This window comes from Pinus tabuliformis, chromosome 3_2 (assembly GCF_031772625.1).
Source record: "Pinus tabuliformis cultivar Carrire ecotype Pingquan chromosome 3_2, CPIR1, whole genome shotgun sequence".
In the NCBI taxonomy this organism is placed as follows: domain Eukaryota; kingdom Viridiplantae; phylum Streptophyta; class Pinopsida; order Pinales; family Pinaceae; genus Pinus; species Pinus tabuliformis.
Window position 1 is genome coordinate 754,223,924 of NC_142302.1, and position 22,963 is coordinate 754,246,886.

Consider the following 22,963-nt stretch of genomic DNA (forward strand, 5'->3'; position numbering starts at 1 on the left):
GCTCTGCTTGTGGTATTGAAGTACTATGTTACACTGCCAAATACTCTCTATCTTATTACCCCCTATGGATTCATTTCTAAAGGAGAATCTACCATTTAAACAACATTTCTAATTCAATTAGCCAACATGCATGGTAAACTATATTTTTATACGCATTATATCATTATTGTCCAATCACTCTACCACCAATCATTAACATTTATCACCAGTCATGCTTTCGTCAAATTTTTCCACCTAAGGTAAATATCTATTTACATAATGATCTAAATCTCTATTTTATTTTACGGGCATTTCACATCTTTTGACCTGTACTGCTCTGATTGCTTTTGCTATATTTACGCTGCTTTGATTGATTTTCCTGTTGCATTTATGAATCCTCAACGTCCTTTCCCTTTTTCCTCTACTTTATGATCATGGACGCCCTTTTCTAATTTGAGGGGGGAAGATATGCATTATGGGATAACATGTGATATAATAACCGAACTCTGCCATAACTTGATGATTTGACAAAATATTAGTATTGCACTTATACAAAAGTTTTTTCTGATTGGAATTTTTGCATGCGGCTTATTTGTTGCTGTTCAAAACTAAAAATGTGGATTCAAGAAAATTGCATATAGAGTAGTGAATTGTTTACAGGAGAACAACAAGTATGGGGGGCAACTCTATTCATGACGAGTCCACACTATTGCAACTAATAGAAGAGGTTTGAGCAACTCGCAAACAGGATGTGCTTGCATGACTTCCACCTTTTGCATCACTTTCAACATTAGCTCAGCCTACATCAGCTTCAACAAATACCAGTCCATACATGTCATTCCACATTTTTCCGAAGGTCAAACTTGAGGTGAAATAGCATAATTTTCTGATTTATTAAAAGTTTAGGAGAATTTCATGAACATTCATTGAGCATTATTTATCATCATTCATTCCACATCTTTACCACTTCCCATTTTTAAGAGACATAGAAGTTTTCAGTTTGGGGGAGTGTTATTTTCATTCATTTCTTTATTATGACCATGCCACCATCCATTGATCTCCTTATTCATTCTCAAAACCTCTTTTATTCCATGTTGTTTTACACCAAGTAACAATTTGCTTTCTAGTATTGCATGAGGGCATGCTAATTCTCTAGTTTGGGGGAGAAATTGCTATACATGATGGATGTTTTCTACTTTCTTTCTCATTTAAGGCATACAATTTCATTTTTATACTGTGTAGAAATTGATTTGCGTATATATTTAAAACTATGAACTGAATTCTTGTGATTTTGGGACAATAAAGAGGTATCATTAAAATACACAAACCCAGAAAATTTCAAGATAAATTAGTTTGTAAAATTTCAGAAATCACGCACTATCACCTACAACCATTTTGTTTATATCTCATGCTTCGTGCATCAAAACGTTATGATTTTTGGATTAGAGAAACATTAATATAGTAGAAATCTTCTTGCCAAATTTCAGCAAAATGTAGTTTGTAGTTTTTGAGAAAATGGTTAAAGAAGTTTGCCGTTACTTATATCATATTTTGCTGCAACTTCATATACATACGGTTGAAAGTCAATGTGAAAATTATTACGCCTTCATCAACATTGCTAAAATTGAGTATTCATTATTTGAAGAAGAACTCATTTGTCCCATCACTTTCATGACTTGGGATGAACATTTCTTATAGCTTGGTTAATATGGAGGCTTTGGAGTTGCATGAGGACATGCAACATATTCAGTTTGGGGTTATGTTGGGCCACTAATTTGTTCTTATTATTATCACTTTTTGATGCCTATTTCATCCATTTCTACCATTATTTATCACGTCATTTATCATAATTTATCATATAATTCCATTTTATAATTATTTATGCTCTTATGGATAAATACTATTTTTCTCCTTCATTTTTAATAAATTGATGATTACTATGCATGATTTTACCAATGATGGTTTATTAATGGATTTGTTGTAACATCACTCATGATTTTAGCCTCCAAGATCTTTTCTAGATTGCAAATTTGATCTCCAACTCACAATTAAATATTCCAACACAAAAATTCGCTGGAATAAGAAGCGACAACTTTACATTGGATGTTTTAGAAAAATGAAGGAGAATCTAGAAAACTTGAAACATGGGTTTTGTCCAGAACGGACCGAATTAGTTTTGTAATTTGCAGTTTTCAAAAATTCAGTATGCATTAAGAGAAACAAAAGGTTCTTTGAATACGATTTTGTTCAGATTTGCTGTTGCATCCGTTTTCCAAATTCTTCCAATTACAATACCAAATTCGACTTGTTCCTGCTGAATGTTGATGGAAAGGTCTTTCAGATATGATCTTGCTGATCAATTCGTTTTGTACAATCTAAATTTGTAATGGAAATCATTTTATAATCATCTTTGTTGTAACTTCGCTTTGCTCTCTGTGTATTTAAATGAAAACAAAGATCAAAGAGAAGGGATAATATGAGGAGAATTAGAGAATTATAGGATACTAGAGGAGGAGAATTAGAGGATAACTGGGAGGGATACTAAAGGAAAATTAGCAGATAGGAGATGGACAATTCTTAGATAGGATGTAGAAGAAGGGATAAGAGATGAGATATGAGAGATGAACAATTGTTGAATTTGAGGCAAAGCTAAGAGCTTCATTATGTTGTAATTATTTCTCTCATATGTTTTAATGAAGGAAGTCATCCATTGAGTTCTATATCTACTATTTGTAATCTGATTTGAGTTATTTCTCAAGGCGGAACTGAGTCTTGGGTAGTTAGGCCCACTACCTTGGATGAGGTGTTGTCTTGAACATGTAAAGTAGTTTAGTTGTGTGTTTATTTATTTGAATTTCAATTGTCATTCCTTAAAGTAGATTTCCTTTCTTTTAACTAATTTGTTGTTTGCTACATTTTCCAGATTTGTTGTTTCTTGCAATTTCTATATTTCATTTGATTTGTTTCTCTAGATTAGCATTTGAATTCTGTTGAGTGCAATAGCTTAAATTTCCAATTCAGCAAGGTGTGATTTAATTTAGCAATGATTCAAGTTGTGTGATTAGCATAATTGTTTTTCTCGTCATTTACTTTCTTCTTTTTAATTTTAGTTTTATTATTCAAGTTTTACATTTTGTTTCTTCTTGAATGAACTTGATAGTATATGTTGAAAATGGCAACAAGAAATGCTAAAAACGGAAGTGCTAAAAATAGCACTGCTATAAATAGCAGTTTGGGTATCAGTGTTGGATTGATCAACAGGGAATGAAAAATGGAAGTTCTAAAAATAGCATTGCTATTTTTAGCAGTTCGGGATGGATTCCAATTTTAGTCAGTCCCTGGACTAAAATAGGAAGTAAACTTCAAATTTGAACTTAACAGTTGTTTGAAAATAAATTAATTAATTCACCATGAGTTAATTAGTAGTGAAAAATCAAACATGATGTCTATGTGAGGACATGCAATAGTTTCTCTATTAATTGAGGAATTTATCCATGAGTTAAAGAGAAAAGGATGAGTTCTAATTTGAGTAGTAATTAGTTGGCTTAGTTAACTGAGTTAAGTCCAGTTATATTTGATTTAAACAGTTTGCTTAAATTAAGTAAGTTCAGTTAGTTAATGCATGCTAGCATATAACTATTGTACTTCAGATAACTAAAGGTTCTCTCATGAATAATGATGAGCCCCAATTTTGGTACAATTTGGGCTCATTTTGGCCTATTCTACTTGCTCAAACCATTCATTTTTTATTGCTTATGCATGCATTTCTTAGTTTATTCATGTTGTTTGTAGGAAGAAGGGTAGGCACTCTATCTACGTGACTAATGCATTATGATTCCAGGTTTTGGCATTAAAAGGGAGCAAAAGACAACGAAAAAGGAGACAAGGAGACAATGAGGTGGCACTGCTGGTTGTTAGGAGAGGATGTCCACGGTCTTAGGGACATTCCTCTTGATTCCCACCAAGAACTCCGAGCTCCAATCCATCTCCCCTCCGAGCTTAGAAGCAGCCAGCTGTTCTACAAGAACAGCAGTTATAAACTGCTCTACAGGAACAACAGTTATGACCGTCCTACAGGATCAGCAGTTAAACTCCAGTTGGACAGCCGAGCTCCTAAAATCAAGGACACTTGTTGGATCATCATTTTTGTATAAGTATAGAGGCCTTAGCCTTAGATAGGTTGTTGAAACTCTCGTATTGCTATTGTAATTTTGGAGCACAACTCAGTTTTTGTTCCTTTTTGTAAGCCAATTTGGCATGACATCAGATTATGAATAAAGAAGGCAGATTCTGATCTAGTTCTGAGTTTTCTTAAGGAGACTATAGCTCTCAGGTTAGGGCCCAACCTGAGAGCCATAGATCCCCTCTGCTGTAGTGTTGTTTCCATTTCATTTCAGCACTTTGAGCTTTTCATTTGCACATGCAATTCGAATTACAGGTTGTTAAGTTGGTCTTTTTCATGAGTTAGATAGGAGTTGCTTATGATGAATTTGTTTCCACTTGCTTAGTGTAGCAGAGGATAGATATAATCGACTGGAGCTCCAACAAAACGGTTGTTAAGGCTCACTGCCACCTCATATGGGATTGGAGTGAAGTCCATGACTAACCACCAAAAATATGCATTTCTTTATTTCATGATTGCTGCAAACACAGTCACGTTAAGTTAGATGCATCCACATGATTCACACCTGCACCACACTCCTTTACCACAGCTTCATGCACATTCTCCTTCGCGTTTTGGATTGTTGTTCATTGAATTTACAAGCATAGGTAGTTTAGGTTAATGCATTTTCGGTTTGGTGACAGTCATAAGCATTTGTTTCACTTACACTGCTTTCTCTCGTTCCATCACTTCGTCCTCCATCTTGATCACGCATGCAAACACATCTCTGATCCTTGCTCCGCTCTGCCATCTCCCAAAGTCTTTCACTCCTCATGTACTTCCATTCTCTAGCCCTTTCGTTGACATAGCCCTTTACCTTCCACCCTACTCCCTACACTCACTTCCCATCCTATTCTTCCACTTCTACAGCCATCACCAGCCTCATTCCTACCTTACACATCTCCCTCTACCATTTCATCACTCCTCCATCACGCCAAACACTCACGGTAGGTCATCCTGTAGCCATTTGTAGACATCCTGTAGAAACCAGAGTATCCTATAGGATCCCCTGCAGCCATCCTGTAGGAGGCCACTCTCTCGGTTGCTGAGCATCTGAATGTGAGGAACCTATGTGGATGGATGCTAAGGATCCCTAGGGACCTCTCCTAGCCTCCCCAACCTGTCCCATGCTTTCCTTCCTTCTCCATCCCATCTGCACAACCAAACCCTAGTGAGCACAAAAACACAATCATTCCACACACTTCAAGGAAAAATACAAAAAAATGTCTTTTATGATGCAAGCAGCTTAGATCCATGCATTTTCACTTATTAGAGGTAACAACAGCATTGGTAGAGGTTTCATTCATATTCTTTGCATTGTAGAGGTTAGACTAGTTAAATTAGGGTTTCCTAGGTTTACATGCTTTGATTTGCTTTCAGTCCATTTTGTCAAGTAGAGTAGTTTTCCTTTGAGAATAGCTTTCGTCCATCGATTAGCAAGCTTCTTCTGAGAGCCTATAGAAGTTGGCTTGAGCCCTAGCGGACTTGTGCCAGCTGACCAAGTGACAGCTGCGACAAGAGCTAGTACTTGTGCATATAGCACCGTCGCTTCCAAGTTTGTACGAACTACCGGGTTGATAAAATGAGAGACAGGAAGCCCCAGGAGTTGTAGCATTATTGCTACAATACTGGAGCCCACCATCTTTTTGGCGCCGTTGCCGGGGAAGCGTCAGAGTATTAGTAATTGTTTCTTTTCTTCTACTTTCGTACTCTTACTTCTGCTCAGTAGTTTATTTCATTTCCATTATGCAAAAGTAGATTAGCATTTCTTGCTTTCCTAGATTAATATTTCTTGCTTTCCTAGATTAATATTCCCTGCTTTCCTAGATTAGCATTTCCTGCTTTCCTAGATTAGCATTTCCCGCTTTCCTAGATTAATATTTCTTGCTTTCCTAGAGTAATTTTTCTTGCTTTCCTAGATTAGCTTTCCAATTCTGCAATTTCATTTGAGCAATATAGTTAGTTGTAGATCACTTTTTTTCAGTTTTGCAGGTACCAAAGAAAAAGCAAAAGCACTCAAAAAAAAAGAAAAGTCCTTTCCATTTCATGCCTCGTAGGAACCGAGATAGATCAGGCAAATTCCTACCAAACACCCCCACCACATCACTGAGTCACCCTTCTCTCTTCTTTGGTGACAGTGACCCAGAGGAACCTATAGGTGAACATCCTGAGATATACCAAGACCCTATAGAAGAAGAAGAGTTAGAGACCACTCCATCTGAAGCCATGGCTGATAATAGGAGAGAAGATGAGAGAATAGAAGGAGCTTTCCCCATCCGAGAGACCAATGGAGATATGAAAATGAAAAACATTAGCCCCTCCGCCTTGCCTCACTTCCATGGACTGACCACTGAGGATCCTGATACCTTCTTGTTTGAGTTTGCTATCCTTTGTAGAACCTATGACTATACTGAAGATGAGCAAAAGTTGAAGCTTTTCCCTTCCACTCTTAAGGATGTAGCACTACGCTGGTTCATGGGATTACCTGGGAATAGCATCGCTACTTGGGCTCAGATGCAGCAAGCCTTCAATACCAAGTATAGGGATTATTGTAGGTCCAAGGAAACCAAGGGAGAGATCTTTCGAATGACCATGGGGAATGATGAGTCTTTAGAGGATTATGAGGAGAGGTTCCAACTTAGCTATAAACGGGCCAGGTGCACACTTGACCCTGAATCCCTCAAGTTGGTTCTACTCCGAGGAGTCCCTGAAGATCTCTTAGACACCCTTCACATGTTAGCTGGGGGGGACATTTACCAACTGCCTTATGAGGACATCAAGACTGTGTTTCGAAATCATTCCAGGGCAGCTAGAAAACGAGGTAGAGGAAATCTCCTCTCCACTGGTGTCCCTTTCTCCAAACATGAGCTTACAAACCAATTAGAAGATCTTAAGAGTGAGGTGAGACAGACCATTGCCATGCAGCTGGACACATTCAGGATCCAGCAGAAGAAAGAAGAAGCTGAGAGAGCCTTGGCTGTCTTCTGTCCTAGGTGCACCAGAAGACACCCTAAGAACGAATGTCCATTGCATTCGGTTGAAGTGTGTTTTGTTTGTGAGGAGGACCACCCAACAAATCAGTGTCCAACCTTACCTGGGTTTAAAGCCATGTACCAAGGAACCGAAGCCCCCACTGAACCTCTCTACTTCATCAACCAAAGGAGGCCTCAAGGGTCTAGACCTTATCAGCAGGGGATGCAAGGGGCATCTCAAGCTTATTACAACCCCAACCACTCGACTCCCATGCCTTCCTGGGGTCCCCCTGCTCATCCTTCTTGGTCCATGCCTCCTCCATGGTCTTATCCACCTCAGTACCCTACCCAACCTACTTCTCATCCATATCACTCACATACCCAGTCGCAGCCTCAATGGAGTGCTCCTCAGTCGGGGTGGAGGCCCCAATACAACACTCCTCCTGCCATTTTGCCTCCACCACCAGTTCAACCTCAGCCTTTACCTCCTGCTCCTCCAAGGCAACCTCAGATGCCTGCTCAACCGAACCCGAACCCCAACAATAGATAGGCTCAGCAGGTATATACTGGGGAGACCTCATGCCCTACCTATGCTGTGGAGATCCAGGAGATCAATCTTAGATCTGGAAAGACTCTTTCAGATCGCCAACCTCCTCCCCCAGAGGATGAGGAAAACCATCAGGAGAGTGAACCAAAGCCTATTCCACCCTTTCCTGAGAGACTAACAGCCACCACACAACCTAACCCAGAAGAAGATGAGATTTTGGGTGAGCTCAAGCAGTTGTGTGTAAAAATCCCACTTCTCCAAGCCATCAAGGATGTGCCAATATATAACAAGCTGGTTAAGGAGAAGTGTTTCAAACACCCAGGCAGACGGAAGAAAGATGCCTCAACTATCAAGGTCATAGGACAGTTGTCTGACCTTATGCTAGGACAAGTCATTTGCCCAAAGTACTTAGATCCTGGAAGTCCGGTAGTAGATGTTCACATCAATGGCACCATTATCCCCCACACCTTGATTGATCTGGGGGCGTCCATCAATGTGATGACCAGGGATACCATGCTTAAACTCAATCTTCAGGGTTCCTTGAGGAAGACCTCGACAGTACTGCAATTAGCAGATCGCTCCACCGTGACTCCCGAAGGGATTGTGGAGGATGTCTTGGTCCCTATTGATTCTTGGGAGTACCCTGCAGATTTCCTAGTTCTGCAACCAAAGGCCAAGCTTACTGGATATCCTCTCATCTTGGGAAGGCCTTGGTTAGCTACTGCAGATGCTTACATAAGTTTTCGGGCAGGAAACATGACCATAAAAAATGGTCCCATGTCCAAGCAGCTAGTCCTATACCCTCCTGCCCAACCTTCTTTAGAGCATGATTTACCACTCTGGTTGGAGGAAGGAGAGGAAGACGAGGTGTACTCTGCACCTCTGTGCACCCTAGATACCACTAGAAGAGACCCTCCTACCGAGGATGATTTGATTGAGACCCTGATCCAGAATCCACCTTCCAGTGCACTATCTTTAGAGAAGTTGGTGGAGGATGCCCAAGCTAGCACCTTAGTGGACCTTTGTACAACCAGTCCTGTCACTCCCAGAGTCAAAAGTGTGGAGTTCGGCCCTGAGAGAGCATTAAAGATCAGCTCCTCCCTATCTCCTCCCTAGGAGAAGGAGTTGTGTAGCCTATTGGCCAGCCACTTAGATGCTTTTGCTTGGAGCTATAAGGAGATGAAAGGAGTCCATCCCTCGGTCTGTACCCATCATATATACATCAAAGAGGATTGTAAACCAGTTAGGCAACCCCAGAGGAGAATGAATCCAGCCCTTAAGGACATTGTCAAGGAAGAATTGCAGAAACTGTTGGATGCAGGATTCATCTACCCCATCTCAGATAGTGAATGGGTGTCCCCTCTAGTGTTGGTTCCCAAGAAGAATGGGAAGTGGAGGATCTGTGTAGATTACCGTGAGCTGAACAAAGCTACCAAGAAAGACCATTTCCCTCTACCTTTCATAGATCAAGTGTTGGATGGACTGGCAGGAAAGAAGTTCTTCTCTTTCCTGGATGGGTTTAGCGGGTACAATCAAATCCAAATCAGCCCGGAAGACCAAGATAAGACCACCTTCACTTGTCCTTGGGGTACCTTTGCCTACCGAGTCCTTCCCTTTGGGCTATGCAATGCTCCTGCTACTTTTCAGAGAGCTGTCTTGAGCATCTTCTCGGAGTTGGTCCATGATGCAGTGGAAATATACATGGATGACTTTACTCCTTATGGGGCCAACTTCCAGGAAGCATTGTCCAACCTGGGAAAGGTCCTAACCAAGTGCATCGAGATGAACTTGTCCCTTAGCCCTGAGAAATGTGAATTCCTAATGACTGAAGGGACTGTGCTAGGCCATACCATTTCTTCCCAAGGATTGCAGGTGGATCCCAACAAAATTGCTCTCATCAAGAGGGTTCCACCTCCTCAAAAAGTAAGGGATGTCCGGAGTTTCTTGGGATTAGCAGGATACTACCGGAGATTCATTAAAGATTTCAGCAAGTTAGCCTCACCATTGTTTGGTTTGTTGGCAAAAGATGTGGAGTTTAAGTGGACTGACGATTGTCAGAGGAGTTTGAATGAGTTAAAGGACAAGTTGGTGTCAGCACCAATCTTGAGAGGTCCAAACTGGGCCCTACCTTTCCACATCCACACTGATGCCTCAAACAAAGCCATAGGTGTAGCCTTAGGACAAGTTGAGCAAAAACTTCCATATGCCATTTACTTCGTTAGCAAAAACTTGTCCAAAGCAGAGCTGAATTACACTGTAACCGAGAAGGAATTCTTAGCTGTGGTCCATGCACTGAACAAGTTCCGCCATTATATTACTGGTTACCAGACTATTGTACATACTGACCATGCTGCTATTAGATATTTGGTGAATAAACCAGATGTGAATGCTCGCATTATTAGATGGTTACTTTTATTACAGCAGTTTGATCTAACCATTGTTGATAAACCAGGGAGAGAAAATGTTGTTGCTGACTTCTTGTCTAGATTGGATTTGTCTGCAGATGAAGATGGGACGGTGGATGACCAGATGCCTGATGAGCATCTGTTTGCTATCTCAGTACTCTCTCCATGGTTTGCTGATATAGCAAACTACCTTGTTTCAGCTCAGTTTCCTCCGCACCTCTCTTCAAAAGAGAAGAGCAAAATCATCAGAAAGAGCGCCTCATTTACATGGATTGGGGGCAATCTGTTCAAGCTTGGCCCCGATCAGATCTTAAGGCGTTGTGTAAGGGAAGAGGAAGTCTTTGACATCCTCCTCACCTGTCATGATGGGCCTTGTGGAGGACATTTTGCAACAAAGAGAACTGCCTTCAAGATCCTGCAGGCAGGCTACTATTGGCCCACACTTCATCAAGATGTCAGAAGATACAGCCAGTGTGACCAATGCCAAAGAATGGGGAAACCGACCCAAAGGGATGAGATGCCTCTCCAACCTCAAGTGACTCTTGAGCCATTTGAGAAGTGGGGCATGGACTTTGTGTGTCCAATCAATCCCTCTTCGAGGCAAAGGTCCTACATCATTGTGTGCACTGACTACCTGACGAAGTGGGCAAAGACCAAAGCAATCAAAGCAGCAACAGAAGAAAAAGTGGCCGAGTTCCTAAGAGAGAACGTCTTCTATAAGTTTGGCTATCCAAGAGAGCTGGTCACCGATCAAGGGAGCCAGTTCACCTCCCACCTGGTTGAAGATCTCCTATCTCATCACAAGATCAAGCATAGAACCTCCACTCCCTATCATCCTCAAGCAAATGGGCAGGTGGAAGTCACCAATAGAGCATTAGAAGGGATCTTGACTAAAGTGGTGAGCAGCAGCAGAAAGGACTGGGCAGATCGCCTGGTTGAAGCCACATGGGCTTACAACACCACTTGGAAGACCACCACCGGCTTCACACCTTATGAGCTGGTCTATGGGAAGAAAGCTTTGCTGTCCATTGAGTTTGAGTATAACACTTTGAGGATGGCAGCTCAGCTGGACCTAGATCTCAGCCATGCACAACAAGAAAGGTTGTTGCAGCTGAATGGACTGGATGAGCACCGCATGCAGGCCCTCCTTCACTCAGAAGTGGTTCAACTTCAGAGGAAGGTGTGGCATGACCAACATCTCCATGACAAGCAATTTCAGCCGGGAGATTGGGCTTTGTTGTATGATTCCAGATACAAAGATTTCAAGGGGAAGTTGAGAACCAGATGGCTAGGACCATATTCAGTGGAAAAGTGTCATGACAATGGATCCGTCCTCATTCGAACCATTGATGAGGAAGCCATTCCCATGCTTGTCAATGGGCATCGATTGAAGATCTACAGGAAGCCTCCCTCAAGACAAGAGTTCATCAAAACAATGGAGAAGGCAGTATTGGTCATAGAGAAGGGTCCTGCCCCTGCTTTGGGCACACCCTAAAGCATCTAAAAAAAAATAAAAAATAAAAAATAAAAAAATAAATAATAAAGATCCTTGGGTGAAAACCTCTCTGAGGCGCCCAAGGTAGGTGGTAGGGGTGAAAACCTCATTGAGGCGCCCCTGCTATCTTTCAAAAAAAAAGAAAAAAAAAAAGAGATAAAGATCCTTGAGTGAAAACCTCTCTGAGGTGCTTAAGGCAGGTGGTAGGGGTGAAAACCTCATTGAGGCGCCCTTGCTATCTTTCAAAAAAAAAAAGAAAAAAACAAAAAACAAAAAAACAAAATCAATAAGTCATTATGTGAAATTTTTATGCAGATTGCAGGTGTTCTATGGAGGAGAGGAAGCCTCTCAACTCAAAGCCAGAAGTCCTTATCATGCAGCCAGGACACCTCACCAGCACCCCCTCCAAGAATGCCTATGTTCTTCAAGGTATGTGCACTTTTATTATAAACTAAGTCTCCTACAGGAAGACGCAGATTTTCTACAGGAAGGTGCGATTTTCTATAGGAAGGTGCAAATTTCTACAGGAAGAGCTGCCTGTCTACAGGAAGCTCTGTACTTCTACAGGAAACTTCCTGTAGAAGCTCAGAACGAGCCAGAATGCGTTTCATGAGCAGATCTGATGACTACGGGTTGGTGTGGACGCATGCAAGCCTCTTTTGGGCTCATGCACGACGCTGATACCTTGCTCCACCATCCTCGTCACCATGCAACTAAGATCCCTGCACCAGCAAACCAGATCAACGAGTTCTCGTGGAAAAATCAGTTGTCAAAGAAAAATGAACACCGAGAGCTCATACCATGTCCATGTCGAGCATCAGAAGCTTCGGGAGCGCGATTAGCAGGTCATATCCATTATCAAGTAGTGTGCACCCAAGGAGGTGAGACTGTTACAAGGCCCCTGCGGGCATCCTGTAGCAGTCAAACCTGCAGGAGTGGATACCATTCATCGCCCAACCATCTGCAAGCAACATGCGGGCGCATACAACCAGAGCGTCCACCACAGCGCCAGCATCCTGTAACCACGAGCCTCCGGGACTGTGTAAGCCACATGCAGCAGGTAGATCCGTCGTCCAAAAGACTGAAATCATGTGCAGACGCGCGCAGGTAAGTGTTCTAATCCTTCCTTCCATCAAATCGCGTGAGTATTACTTTGATTTGTTTGCATGGCGTAGAAATGAATGGTTGAGCGGCCGTAAGGCCAGTTGACTGGCCACGTCGGCTAATGAATGGATAGTCAGATGATGGGATGGCAGCCACGACAAAGGGAACACGCAACACGCATGTGAAGATCAGTCCCGTCAACCGAGAAACGAGTTTAACCGAAAAGGGCGGCGGCAGATCTGTGGGAATGAATGCGGAAACAAGTGAATGTGCAGGCGGATGATGGGTGACGTCACCCAACGGTCCGGTGGGGACAGCTCACCCTCCGCGCCACAAGCTGCGTCGATTCAAAATCTAATCGGCTAGATTGTGCGCGTATATCCATCCACCTCCACTTCAAAACTTGAGTAACTCTTCTGAATACCGTTGCATGTTGATACGCCAAGCTTTCGGCCGACTGAACACCAGTGAAGCGCACCTCAACCGCAGTCCAATTGCAGTCCTCCCCGAAGTTTGCACACTGCTCCTACAGGAACAGTTCCTACAGGAACAGTTTCTACAGGAACGCAGTCCTACAGGACGTAGTCTTCTACAGGAACGCGGGTGTTCACGAAAAAAGGTGGCCGAGTAACGAGGTAACACTGGACCTCTCATGCAATTTCTCATTTAAGGTGGTAGGATTGTCAGTTACTGTCAGGATAAATGAGAAAGTAGACCAATTGCTGTCTGTGTGCCCATACTGCAATTCTACAGGATTGTTGCGTGGTTAGACTGTGTTGTAAATTTTTTTGCGGGTTATACACATTGTTCTGCACTCTGTCACCGAAACTAAACTCTCTTCCACCATCACCACCTCCGGTTAAGAAAATTGTGCATCATGCCGGGTGGATTTATCAGGCGAGAACCCACAGATTCCACCAGATTAAGGAGAAATCCAGCAGTGGTAGATCTCTTTACCAGGGCACAATGGATGCCTTTTTGTGATAAGCTACAGGGCTAGGATGATGAAGTAGCCGAGGAATTCTTGCAGGCATTGAAGCCTAAATCCCAGACACTGGCCACAGTAAGCTTCAAAGGTCTCAGCCTCCAACTCACCCCAGAGCATATAAGTCGAATCACAGAACTGCCCATGGGTCTGCCGTGGGATAAAGAAGAGCGGAAGCAGAGCCAGCAAGCAAAGAAGGAGTTCTTCCCACCTGAAGAATCATTCACAGAGGACAAAAATGGGGTGAAAAGGACAAGCCTGTTGCCACCATGGAACGAAGTCAGTTTGCAAATTATGAAATATATCACCTGTGAGGGTCGTTACAGCATCGTATATGCGTATCACTTCAGGCTACTCAATGAACTAAGACACCAGATTGACCTCCCTACAGCACAGAGGCTGAGCATTCCTTACTTTTTATTGCAGTCCTTGATGGAGTGCTCTACAAAGCTCAAGGACAGAATCCCTGATCAGATAGCCCATCATGGGTTAATAAAATTGCTTGTGGAGGATGCTCTCCACTCATATAAAGTCCCCCTCGCATGGGAATCATCTAGGAACTTAACAAGAGAAGGGGACATACAAATGTTGCTTGAGGAAACGGGATCCTCTAGCGGTGAAGAAGAAGAGCCCGTAGCCGAGAGTAAGAAAAGGAAAAGCCAAAAGGTCCCGACTCCAACACAGAAGAAAGAACGAAAGAAGAAGGAGGAGGGAAAGGATGACAGAGCAAAAGAGGACACCCCCATCCTGTCAGCAAGGGAAAAGAGGTTGAAAAGCAGGGTAGTCAAAACTGAGGTGGTCCCTGCCATCCCAAGCACCTCGTCAGCTCCTGCAGTCAAAGCCAAAAGCAAAATCCATGCAGCCAAGCAAGAAAAGGTGGTGAGAGTTGCATCTGCAGGAACACAAAAACTGGCTTCTACAGGAAGCCCGAAAACGCAAACACAGGCTTCTACAGGAAGCCCGAAGATCAGTAAGGAGCAGGCTTCTACAGGAAGCCCGAAGATCAGTAAGGAGCAGGCTTCTACAGGAAGCCCAAGAGCAAAGACCAAGGCTTCTACAGGAAGCCCGAAAGTCGTTGGAGAACAGGCTTCTACAGGAGGGCCAAAAACAGAGACAAAGGCTTCTACAGGAAGCCCGAAAGTGCAACCACAGGCTTCTACAGGAAGCCCGAAGACAGAGACAGGGTCTTCCACAGGAAGCCCGAAATCTAAAAAGGAGGGGCCCTCTACAAGGAGCTCCGAGAGAGCAAAACGCAAGAAAGAAAAGGCTGGCATTCTCGAAAAGGAGGCAGCAACGGCACTGGCTGCCCTCAGCACACCTCCAAAACCGAAAGAGAAAAGGGAGAGGGAGACCCCTCTACCACCTGAAGCCAGGAGAAGCAAGAGGATGACCACGGGCAAGCCACAGCCTCCACCCAGCAGCCAAACCACTTCAGGGGATGTCCCTACTTCACCCAGTGCAAGGACCCCCTCTAAAACATCAGCCACCCCCGAAAAGGGGAGCCCAAAAATAACTTCCTGGACACGGAAAATAGGCCAGTCACCTTCCGAAGCCCAACTCAAGGAAATAGAAAAGGGGAAGGAAGCATCACCCTCGTCACCACCAGGATCAGAGAAGGCAGGGCCATCAAAAGCAGAAAAGAAAGAGCCTGTTCCGGTCCCGAGTCCCCGGCCAAGGACAAGGAGCAGGAGCAAGGTTGCTCAGGGATGAGAAAATGGTTCAGCTGGGGGGTGATGATGAGCCCCAATTTTGGTACAATTTGGGCTCATTTTGGCCTATTCTACTTGCTCAAACCATTCATTTTTTATTGCTTATGCATGCATTTCTTAGTTTATTCATGTTGTTTGTAGGAAGAAGGGTAGGCACTCTATCTACGTGACTAATGCATTATGATTCCAGGTTTTGGCATTAAAAGGGAGCAAAAGACAACGAAAAAGGAGACAAGGAGACAATGAGGTGGCACTGCTGGTTGTTAGGAGAGGATGTCCACGGTCTTAGGGACATTCCTCGTGATTCCCACCAAGAACTCCGAGCTCCAATCCATCTCCCCTCCGAGCTTAGAAGCAGCCAGCTGTTCTACAGGAACAACAGTTATAAACTGCTCTATAGGAACAACAGTTATGACCGTCCTACAGGATCAACAGTTAAACTCCAGTTGGACAGCCGAGCTCCTAAAATCAAGGACACTTGTTGGATCATCGTTTTTGTATAAGTATAGAGGCCTTAGCCTTAGATAGGTTGTTGAAACTCTCGTATTGCTATTGTAATTTTGGAGCACAGCTTAGTTTTTGTTCCTTTTTGTAAGCCAATTTGGCATGACATCAGATTATGAATAAAGAAGGCAGATTCTGATCTAGTTCTGAGTTTTCTTAAGGAGACTATAGCTCTCAGGTTAGGGCCCAACCTGAGAGCCATAGATCCCCTCTGCTGTAGTGTTGTTTCCATTTCATTTCAGCACTTTGAGCTTTTCATTTGCACATGCAATTCGAATTACAGGTTGTTAAGTTGGTCTTTTTCATGAGTTAGATAGGAGTTTCTTATGGTGAATTTGTTTCCACTTGCTTAGTGTAGCAGAGGATAGATATAATCGATTGGAGCTCCAACAAAACGGTTGTTAAGGCTCACTGCCACCTCATCTGGGATTGGAGTGAAGTCCATGACTAACCACCAAAAATACGCATTTCTTTATTTCATGATTGCTGCAAACACAGTCACGTTATGTTAGATGCATCCACATGATTCACACCTGCACCACACTCCTTTACCACAGCTTCATGCACATTCTCCTTCGCGTTTTGGATTGCTGTTCATTGAATTTACAAGCATAGGTAGTTTAGGTTAATGCATTTTCGGTTTGGTGACAGTCATAAGCATTTGTTTCACTTACACTGCTTTCTCTCGTTCCATCACTTCGTCCTCCATCTTGATCACGCATGCAAACACATCTCTGATCCCTGCTCCGCTCTGCCATCTCCCAAAGTCTTTCACTCCTCACGTACTTCCATTCTCTAGCCCTTTCGTTGACATAGCCCTTTACCTTCCACCCTACTCCCTACACTCACTTCCCATCCTATTCTTCCACTTCTACAGCCATCACCAGCCTCATTCCTACCTTACACATCTCCCTCTACCATTTCATCACTCCTCCATCACGCCAAACACTCACGGTAGGTCATCCTGTAGCCATTTGTAGACATCCTGTAGAAACCATAGTATCCTGTAGGATCCCCTGCAGCCATCCTGTAGGAGGCCACTCTCTCGGTTGCTGGGCATCTGAATGCGAGGAACCTCTGTGGATGGATGCTAAGGATCCCTAGGGACCTCTCCTAGCCTCCCCGACCTGTCCCACGCTTTCCTTCCTTCTCCATCCCATCTGCACAACCAAACCCTAGTGAGCACAAAAACACAATCATTCCACACACTTCAAGGAAAAATACAAAAACATGTCTTTTATGATGCAAGCAGCTTAGATCCATGCATTTTCACTTATTAGAGGTAACAGCAGCATTGGTAGAGGTTTCATTCATATTCTTTGCATTGTAGAGGTTAGACTAGTTAAATTAGGGTTTCCTAGGTTTACATGCTTTGATTTGCTTTCAGTCCATTTTGTCAAGTAGAGTAGTTTTCCTTTGAGAATAGCTTTCGTCCATCAATTAGCAAGCTTCTTCTGAGAGCCTATAGAAGTTGGCTTGAGCCCTAGTGGACTTGTGCCAGCTGACCAAGTGACAGCTGCGACAAGAGCTAGTACTTGTGCATATAGCATCATCGCTTCCAAGTTTGTACAAACTACCGGGTTGATAAAATGAGAGACAGGAAGCCCCAGGAGTTGTAGCATTATTGCTACAATACTGGAGCCCACCAAATAACTCATGCATGTTAGTTCAGACAGAGACCCAATTTAGATCAGAGAAGAGACATTGTACTATCAGTTGGATGAATATTTTTCCTATAAAGGAAGCTCATCCATGATGAGGATTTATCTCCTTCAGGACTGCGTAGTTGGATAAGAGGTTAGTGAGTGTGTGAAGAGGCCAATTCACACAAGTGGCTGCACTGGACCCCAATCAAAATTGCACAAAGAAATAGGAGGCTTGGAGGGCAGACCAGAGGTTAGATAGAGGCCTTTGACTGTCTATGAGCAGCAGAGGTATTGCAGAGAGAGCAGGATAGCTTTTGAGCTGATTCTTTTTGTAATACTGGCTATATTTCCACTTGTATGATAATACAGAGTTGGGGTTTTAGGCTGAGGCTTTCCCTGGGTTATATCTTCTGTGTTATGTGTGATTGATTCCTTCTTATCAGTTATATGTGTTCTTATTGATGTTGCTCATGTTCGATTAAGCTTCCGCTAAATTGTTTGTAGAAGTAGATCAAGTGTTTTGCTTTAGTACATTGCATTACCAGGTGATCTACAAGTGGGAATTTCTACATGGTATCAGAGCACAGGTGATCAAGGAAGAACAATATATTGAGGGGAGATTTCAAAGTTTTGAGTTTTAGGCCGAGATTTTGTAGACTAGATATGAAAATTTATGTACAAAATTTTCAGAAACAAATAACAGATTTGGATTCTTTGCGGGAAAAAACCCAAATTCAAAAAAAAATCGGCTGAATCGGAGTTCAGATCAGGGAGATATCGCTGATTTAAAATCAACTCTTTTTCTAGAAAATTTCGTGACAGCGAGAAATATGAAACAGATTGGTGTGCTAGCCAAGAACCTATATGCACTTGAGGTACAAGATGCATGCAAAGCCTTGAGGAGCAAGGCAAAGGTTAGATACTTGATAGTTGAGAGGGAGAGTAAATTACCTCTCAACATGCAGCCACAGAAGAAGTCTCAGATAGTTGTGGAGGAGCCACAATTGGTGAAGCAACTTCAGAGGTTGTGGAGTAGCCAAAACTAGAGAAGCCAAGAGGAGATCAAGTGGAGGCATCCACTCATGCAGAGACCTCCAGTAGGGGGAAATTTCGAGCGAGGTGGGTAGAGGGATCACATGCATCCATATCTCCAGGTAGGAGGTGGGGGGATGTGGAGTGATCGTCCCAAGAAGGCTGGAATATGGGCAGGATCCTTGAGGTACCCAACTTCTTTGATTCGAATTTGCTACAGGAGCCCCGATGAGGAGTAGCAGGATTGGCTGAGTGGGTATAGACAGATGCGGATGGAGCGGCAAAGAGAGCTACAGTGCAGGAGTCCCAGGAATGTGTAGAGCTAGTAGGTTGCAACAATGCGAGAGGCACAGGAGTGTTGCACCAGTGCAGGATGGCACAGAGAGGTGTGCAATGGTGTGAGATGCATGGAGTGTTGCAGTAGATTAGAGGTTAGAGAGGGATCACTTGTCAGCAACAGGTAGAGCTTCAGCATAGTATGTTTCTAGCCCAACAGAGAGGTCAGTGGGGAGTTTTTTTTTTTGTTCCGAGAGTCGCTAGAGCAAGCACACTTGGTAGAAGTGTTGCATGCAGAACATTCTAGAGTTATAGGATCGGGTTCGAGTTGAAGCCTTTCTTGTTGAGAGGGAGTGTTGAAAATGACAACAAGAAATGCTAAAAATAACACTGCTATAAATAACAATTTGGGTATCAGTTTTGGATTGAGCAACAAGGAATAAAAATGAAAGTGCTAAAAATAGCATTGCTATTTTTAGCAGTTCGGGATGGATTCCAATTTTAGTTAGTCCCCAAACTAAAATAGGAAGTAAAATTCGAATTTGAACTTAACAACTGTTTAAAAATAAATTAATTAATTCACCATGAGTTAATTAGTTGTAAAAAATCAAACATGAAGTCTATGTGAGGACATGCAACTGTTTCTCTATTAATTGAGGAATTTATCCATCAGTTAAAGAGATAATGATGAGTTCTAATTTGAGTAGTAATTAGTTGGCTCAGTTAACTGAGTCAAGTCCAGTTATATTTGATTTAAATAGTTTGTTTAAATTAAGTTCAGTTCAGTTAGTTAATGCATGCTAGCATATAACTGTTGTACTTTAGATAACTAAAGATTCTCTCATGAATAACTCATGCATGTCAGTTCAAACAGAGACCAATTGAGATCAGAGAAGGGACAGTGTACTATCAGTTGGATGAATATTTTTCCTATAAAGGAAGCTCATCCATGATGAGGATTTATCTCCTTTAGGACTGCGTAGTTGGATCAGAGGTTAGTGAGTGTGTGAAGAGGCCAATTCACACAAGTGGCTGCACTGGACCCCAATCAAAATTGCGCAAAGAAATAGGAGGCTTGGAGGGCAGACTAGAGGTTAGATATTGCAGAGAGAGTAGGTTAGCTTTTGAGCTAATTCTTTTTGTAATACTGGCTATATTTCCACTTGTATGATAATACAGAGTTGGGGTTTTAGGTTGAGGCTTTCCATGGGTTATATCTTCTATGTTATGTGTGATTGATTCATTCTTATCAGTTATATGTGTTCTTATTGATGTTGCTCATGTTTGATTAAGCTTCCGCTAAATTGTTTGTAGAAGTAGATCAAGTGTTTTGCTTTAGTACATTGCATTACCAGGTGATCTACAGGTGGGAATTTCTACAGTATAGAACATAATCATATAGAACCAGTGTTATTTGTTGGTATTGTTATGCATATATTTTGTCGATTGCCTTGAAATAAAAAGACACTCCTCGGGTTGATAATTAATGTCTAGGTGATTAGTTGTTTTATTTATTTATTAAGCAATTAATTTTGCCCAACACACTTTCTTCAACAGTTGTTATGTAACAATGTGGTATGTTATGTGACAAAATAAAATAAAATAAAATTAGTTTAGGTCCACCTTAAACTCATATTTCTCAAGCACCAAGGGGAATAAAAGTTCTTAAGATGTAAATTTTTTATCCTTCAATATGAAATAATAAATAAAAACATGGAATTAAAGGATTAAAAAATTTATGCCTTAAGAAATTTGACCCCTCTTGATGCTTAATGGATCTACACTAATCATAGGAGAAGTCACGACAAGACAAATACAATCTATCATTAATGTTTTGCCAACAAATTTGAGTATTTTATTCTTATTTGAAATTAGTGTGAAAACCACTTCATCATACGAAATGGAATTCTTAAATACAACTTCTCAATTTCCGCAGATTTATTAAAGAATTGATTTAATAAGTTAAATAACCAATTTGTGTTAATGCAGTTGACAAGAGAATAACAATGAAATATGGCTATACCCTACAAATTTGTTAATGGAATTCATTCCTGCTTAGCTATATCTTCAGGTCTATTTCAAATGAGGAATTAATCCATTAAAAATGATGGAAATTACATGAAAAATTTCTCATATTTCTCCATGTAAGACAATGACATTGGTATCACGACCCTCTTAGGCCTCTTCCTTCTTAAAAGAACCCACCTTGCATATTATTCATACAAAGCTCTATCGCTTTTTCTTCAAAAGAAATTCACTCCATTATATATCAATGTAATGGCCTATGGTATAGTGCTAAGTTGTTAGATTTTTGGCTTCATGGTTTATTGCACTTATGAGGGTACATTATTTAATAATCTTTTGTATACCTTATTTTATGGGATTTGATACAATAATAAAAAAATCTCTTTTAAACTCAACAACCAACCCCCTTGTGCCACTTAAGGATTTTCCTACTTGTCCATGTGTTGATCGTTGAGAGATTCACATGTTAGCTTCATAATGGTCCACATGTCATCTTGCCAATGATCCACATGTCAACTTGCCATTGATCCACTTGTCAACATTGCCCTTGTTTGTCTTCAACTTTTGCCAACCTCATTTGAATTGCATTGTAAAGATCTTGACGAGATATTCATTATGAGAACATTTTCATCATCATTTAAAACCATCAAGTTGAATCGATTGTGAAAATCCTTCTGAATCATATTCACCAGAGAAGATCATTCATTCATTCATTGTATTTATTCCAAAACATTATGTTTACAAATGATCTTACTAATATAAAAGACAATTTAAATTAAAAAAGTAAAAATGATATCAAATAAAATAATTTCCAAGTGAATAACCCAAACACATAAAATTTATAAATTATTGATAAAAACAATTAGAGAGTCAATTCCACAAATAAAAAACTTCAACAATTATTTACCAAATGCACATCACAAAGATAAACAAATTGAAATGCACATCACAAAGATAAACAAATTGAGAACTCAATTACATGAGAAGCAATGTAAATCATTATCTATCTTCATAATTACTAAATATTATTATATAGTTTTTCTATGATAGATTTATTTTAACTTTAACAATAATTTACCAAATGCATATTATAATGATATGGCGTAATGATGAACTAATTGACTAAATCTTAATTGCCATTAAAAATAAGTGAATAATTTACCAAATGCATATTATAATGATATGACGAATAAATTGACTAAAACATAATTGTCATTAAAAACAAGTGCGGTAGGGTAGCATAATCCTTTCCATTCATTATAATATGACGAATAAATTGACTAAAACATAATTGTCATTAAAAACAAGTGCGGTAGGGTAGCATAATCCTTTCCATTCAAATAGAAATTATGTTTGAAGAAAAATTACAAATTCATATATAAAGTGGGAAAAATTGCATTTCTAATTGTCAATAACCAAGTGCCCTCACCCTAATACCAAAACCTTGTATATATATCTATCTAATTCTCTAAAATACTAGAAATATCAAATAATATTTAAATTTATTAGAATTAAGATATCTAACAAAAATTTAACAAAAACATATATGTAATAAATCTATAAAACAAATTTAAATAAAAAAAAATTAAAGATTTACAACACTACAATTTTATAAATATTAAATTTGTCCAAACATTAAATAGAAAAAGGCATTACTCAGATTTTTATTTCACCGCATGTTAGTCCACTCAACAAAATATTACTCGCAGATTTTCAATTCTATTAATCTGCAGCCGTAGCATCTCCTTCAATAAAAAAGTTAGTTTTGTATCACTCTATTTTTCCTTTAAAAAAAATAATTTGTTTTAAATAATCTAAACCAGTACATTTCAAACCTGATATTAAAATAACCAAATAAAAAAGACGAGAAAATTTGAAGGAGATAAATTTAAAAGCTAAGAATATTTTAAGGGACGCTCATATTATAAACTTAAATAAATACTTTTATTTCCCGTGTTCGATAAAAATAAATGAACATCACATAGCCTCGAAAACTAAATTATCCCTTCTAATGAGTTTGCCTTATAAATCTATACTAATGATAAGAAAAATCGTGAAATATATATATATATATATATATATATATATTTTCTAACAAATTGAATAGAAAGATTTATTTATT